This window comes from Gossypium raimondii, chromosome 10, assembly GCF_025698545.1.
Source record: "Gossypium raimondii isolate GPD5lz chromosome 10, ASM2569854v1, whole genome shotgun sequence".
NCBI lineage: Eukaryota > Viridiplantae > Streptophyta > Magnoliopsida > Malvales > Malvaceae > Gossypium > Gossypium raimondii.
Genome location: NC_068574.1, coordinates 23,787,660 through 23,793,687, shown reverse-complemented (window position 1 = coordinate 23,793,687; position 6,028 = coordinate 23,787,660). Strand labels below are relative to the sequence as shown.

At 35.8% G+C, this 6,028-nt stretch overlaps 1 pseudogene; it reads left to right on the top strand.

Annotated features, from left to right (window-relative positions):
* Positions 1 to 777: 777 nt before the first annotated feature.
* LOC105774896 (protein NRT1/ PTR FAMILY 3.1-like) lies at positions 778 to 3,629 on the top strand (annotated as a pseudogene).
* The last annotated feature ends 2,399 nt before the right edge of the window (positions 3,630 to 6,028 follow it).

The following is a 6,028-nucleotide window of genomic DNA, read 5'->3' as shown; positions in this document are numbered from 1 at the left end:
ATAATTTCATTTTTTTAGCTTTGATTTACTTCATTAATGACCACCAACTCAAACTAAAAATAATAATTAATTGTAATAATAAATTTATATTTATATTTTGTGTAAAAATATAAATTAAAGTAATTTGTAAATATTAAGGATTAAATTTTAAGAATTAAAACTGAATTGACACAATATATACTTATTAATGGCAAAAATTTTATTATATCAAATTTTAAAGGCTTACATGCCATCTTTCCATTAGTCATTTAACAATTTGTGACAAAAAAAGTCTATAATAAAAATTATTTTATAATCTTTTATAATCAAGTGATAAAAATTACTAATAATCAAATGACTATGAATATAACTTATAAAAATAATTGTAAACGTAAATCATCTTAACTAAAATTTACAGAATTAAACCGATAATCAAATTAGTTGATCATTAATTCGCTGATTTGATTAAATAAATCATCAAAATTTAGAAAAAATATTTAAAAACAGTTTAATTAATTTTTTTAATTCAATTTCAATTAAACTGTGATTTTCTAGCTAACCGATCTAATTCAAATCTTAACAGGTTGTAATTATTAGATCTGGAAGTCGCTCCATTAATAACAGTGAGAAATACTTAATTATTGGAATTAAGGCAGATATGAATTTCCTGTTGCTGATGGACAATATATATATATAATAGGCAGTAAAGCTCGAAAATTGTGACATAAGATCAGACGTCACTTATGATAGGGAAAGTCAAGCTCAACTGAACCTCTCTCGTCGGTTTCATCATTGATTCACATAATATACTCACTGCCGACCCACACCACCCTATATGTACCTTTGGTAGCTGCTAAAACACCATGGACAACAAACCTGCCCCCATGGATTTGCCTACCCCCAACAAGCTTGTTGAAGAAGAAGATGATGATAGCATGCTCAACAACAAGAAGCTTGGTGGCATTAAAACAATGCCATTCATTCTTGGTTAGTTCGCATTCTCTGTCCTTGCTTTTTTTCTATTTCACATTTCATAAATCCTTATGGTATTCAAAACCTGAGCAAAGTTAGTTCATTTTTATTTTATTTTTCATATTGAAAATTAAATATATCGTATTTTAATGTAGATTATTAAAAATAAAATGACTTAATAGAAGAAAAATATGTTAAATAATTAAATATTTTAAAAAAAAATTGTATGGGTACTGTTTACAAACATGGTAGAATTTAGAAGAGAAAAATATCATTGTCCCGGGCATAGTCATAAATACCTCTACACCGGTAAAAGTATTATAAGGTTTCTATATTAGTAATCAGATTACGTTTTGTCCGTCTACTTAAAATATAAACAAATTAGTCACTTCTATTAAAAAATGATCGATTTATTTTGTAATTTAACTATTTTTTAAATAAAAAGAGCATAATACAATCTTGCTCCGAGTATAATGGCCAGTGAAGTATTTTAGCCTCTACACTCCTGTTGAAATGCAATAACTAGCCTTTCATTTCAGTGCATAACCCTTCTTATAAAGAACTTAAAAGCTGAAATTCAGATCCCCAATTTGTTAACTATTACATTACCCATGGACTGAATCCGGATTCGTAAACTAACTGTATTGGAAATTTGATCTGGACAGCAAATGAAATATGTGATAGGTTTGCTTCAAGTGGATTCCATAGCAACATGATAACGTATCTGACTCAAGAACTAAACATGCCACTGGTTCAAGCCTCCAACACCCTCACCAATTTTGGTGGAACTGCCAGCTTTACCCCCCTCATCGGTGCTTTGATTGCCGATTCATTCGCCGGTCGCTTTTGGACCATCACCGTTGGCTCCATCATTTACGAACTGGTATCGATCCCTTGCACTCATTTTGGATCCCCCACTGACAAACTAGTTTTTCAGTAAGTTGGATCATGTTGCCCTTGTTGTTGCAGGGCTTGGTTAGCATCACCTTATCAGCAGTGCTACCGTCGCTCCGTCCGCCCCCTTGCCCGACACAACAGAACTGCCAGGAAGCTTCAACGTTTCAACTGTGGATATTGTACATTTCACTTCTCCTCACATCGTTAGGTACCGGCGGCATTAGGCCTTGTGTTGTAACGTTCGCCGCGGACCAATTCGGCTCGGACAAAATGATCACGGGTCGGTCCAAAAAGTGGAATTTCTTCAATTGGTACTATTTTAGCATGGGGTTAGCCACATTGACTGCCTTGACAGTGGTGGTTTATGTACAAGAGAATGTTGGTTGGGGTTGGGGTCTTGGAATCCCAACCATTGCCATGATCGTATCAATCATTGCCTTTGTTATAGGCTCACCCCTTTATTAGAAAATCGAACCAGGTGGCAGTCCATTGATTAGATTGGCTCAAGTCATTGTTGCAGCCTTTAAGAAAAGAAAGGAAACTGCACCAGAGAATCCCAAGCTCTTGTACCAGAACAAGGAGGTTGATGCAGCCATTTCTCTTCATGGAAGACTAGTTCATACAGATCAATACAAGTAAGCCATGGTTCTTTATTTGTGTCCGATATTTAAGCGTATTCGAATGCTTGAATTGCTTATTCGATCTTAGTTTTCAGATGGTTAGACAAAGCGGCGGTAGTGACAGAATCCGAGTCTGTAAGTTCCAACCCACCTAATCTATGGAGGTTAGTCACAGTCCATAGGGTCGAAGAGCTTAAAACTATCATCCGAATGTTGCCAATTTGGGCTGCTGGGATTTTACTCGTCACCTCATCTTCACACCTGCATAGCTTCGTAATCCAACAAGCTCGAACCATGGACCGACACTTATCGAAATCATTCGAAATCCCACCAGCAAGTCTGTCCATCTTTGGCATCCTAACAACGCTCTCAGGCCTAGTCTTGTATGAACGCCTCTTCGTTCCGCTCGCAAGACGGTTCACTGGACACCCTTCCGGCGTCACGTGTTTACAACGAATGGGAATCGGTTTTGTCATCAACATCGTGGCCACGATCGTTTCATCGTTCATCGAGATCAAAAGGAAATCCGTCGCAGCCCATCACAACTTGCTGGATGATCCCAAAGCCATAGTTCCCATCAGTGTGTTCTGGTTAGTCCCTCAATTCTGCCTCCACGGCATAGCCGAAGTTTTCATGTCAGTTGGACACTTGGAGTTCCTGTACGACCAGTCGCCGGAAAGCATGCGAAGCACGGCGGCAGCCCTGTATTGGACAGCCATTTCCATGGGGAATTACATTGGGACATTGCTGGTTTCGCTTGTTCATAAATACACAGGTGAAAACAGTAACTGGTTGCCAGATAGGAATCTGAACAGGGGAAAGCTTGAATATTATTATTGGCTTGTTAGTGGGATCCAAGTCCTGAATCTCATTTATTACATAATTTGTGCTTATCTTTATACTTACAAACCATTAGAAGAGGTTACAGAGGAAGAAGAAGAAGAAGATGGTGAATTCAATGGAAAGAAGATTTCAGAAAAAGGAGTTGAGCTTACTGTAAACGAAACAGCTTAGTTGGCTTTGCTATTAAGGGAATTATGTTAGTCGGGGACTTGGGTCCGTCTGATATGAATATGATCAAATTTTCATGTATCTACCACGTTTTTACTATCACATCTTTATATTTTATCTATTAAATGCGAATATTTCAAATATTTGAAATGTTTAAGCATTTATTTAATAATGAATGTTAATGAAGGGGTTTACAAGCTCAAGTTTTATTAATATATCTTTTGATAAACTATATAGCATGTCACCATCATTTCTAATTTACCATTAAAATTTTATTAATCCATTTGCTTGGTTTTTTTATACTTTTAATTAAAGTTTCAATAATAACATCATCAACATTTGAATCCTTTAATATACAATATCATTATATTTAAATATTTAAATTAAATATAAAATTGGTACCTGAACTTATTTATTTCTCCCAGATTGATACTTATTTTTTTGTCCCTGATTGGTACCCGAACTTTTTTTTCATCCACTATATTGGTATCTGAGACTAACGTTGTTAATTTTTTGCTGACATGACAATGTTGATCAATAATGCGTTGCCACATATGACTTCATCTTTTTCTTTCTTTCTTTTGTTAGGAATCCAAAAAATTCTCCCTCACTTTCTCACTATCCAATCAATTCTAAGTTAAAAAGTTTTGTTAATTTATCAAATTGTTGAACTAATGCCAAAAAAGATTGCAATCAATTCATTTTACAATTTCTACAATATTTGTATTTTAGAAATTAAGAGAAAAACAATTAGACATATGAACTGCTAAAACCAAACTCATTAGAAATGTTACAGTACATTGATGGTACCAATATATAGAAAACCTTAAGAGTTGTATTGGGAAAAAAAAACTAGCATTTGATTACATAACAGTGTTGGATTACACAACTCTGGATTTTCTGGGGGATGTACCATTATGCATAGCCAGGTTTGCAGGATGAAGAAAGTAGTGGGTTTTGTTTTTCATTGTTTGCTAGTACATACTTGCAATCCTAAACTGAGAGAATCTGTATTTGGTTTTTTACAGGTTAAAAAAAAACTTGCGTCTCTTATGCAGCCATTGATGTGCAAAAATACCAAACATCCGGGAAAATTACCATTAAAAGCCCTTTTTTAAAATAATTACTGAAATGGGCCCGATAAATAATTATTTACCGGAATGGGCCCTAACCGTAAAAGCGCGTCCACTTCAGCACGCTTACGTGGATAGAAAGCGCGCTTACGTGGACGCCTTTTCCTGCCACGTCAGTGCGTCCCTTGGGACGCATTTTCCCCGCTCGTGAACAATACCAACAGTCAGTTTTTGACCGTTGGCCCCCCAGCGGTAAAAAAAAAACTATAAATACCCCCCACTCCTTCATTTTTTTTCACAAATTAATCCTTTCTCAATTATTCTCTCAATTTCCTCTCAATTTCCTCTCAATTTGCTCTCAATTTCCTTCCAAATTTCTCTCAAATCTCAATTTGCTCTCAATTTGCTCTCAATTTGCTCTCAAATTTCTCTTAAATCCCTATTTTTAATTATTTTAAAAAAATTAATTTTTTAATTTTTTTTAAATCGTAAAAATTTGTACAAATTTAGGAATTGCCGGAGAATTGATTTGTCTTGATAACAAGCACATATCCGTCGAACAAATAAAAATGGTAAGTGTTAAATTTATTTTTTAAATATTATTTCAGATTTTTTTATTTATACAATTTTAAATAATTATTAATTTATTATTTGTTATAAAAGTCTGTAGATTGGATATTGGAATGCTATATCCGTAATATGCATGGTCCTCCATCACCGTTGGTAGAGAATTACCTACGAGAAGCGGGTTTTTGTCACGTGGCGACGGTAGGCTGGGGATGCAAGTTGGACCCGAAACTTACCAGTGCTTTGATTGAGAGGTGGAGACCCGAGACGCACACATTAAATATTCCATGTGGAGAGTGCACAATCACTTTGGAAGATGTCAATCTGTAATTGGGATTGTCGGTGGATAGGTACCCAGTCACCGGGTCTGTTCAATCTGGCGATTGGGGAGCGGTGTGCTACAAGCTTTTGGGCGCTATTCCGAAGAAAATTAACGGAGGTCAGATCGAGATGGGCTGGTTACGAGACACATTCCCGGATTCGGATGATGATTCAACCGAAGTAGAAAGAATCCGATATGCTTGGGCATACATTCTTCAGATAATTGGAGGTTATCTGATGCCGGACTTGTCACGGAACCTCGTACATCTAAGATGGCTGCTGAAACTCATTGATTTTAAAGTAGCTAGTGAATTGAGTTGGGGGTCTGCCGTGTTGGCAACATTATATCGAGAGATATGCGGGGCGACGCGACCGAGTAAAGTGAAAATCGGAGGTTGCCTGTCACTACTGCAGTCATGGGCACTGTTTCACTTTCCATTTTTACGTCCTCGAGTGGACCACCCATATACATTCCCACTCATAACAAGGTAAATTTTATATTAGATTTTACAATTATTACGTAGATTTTTAAAAAATAATAGTATGCTAAAAAATTATTTAATTAGGTGGAACCATTCAGCAAGTTAT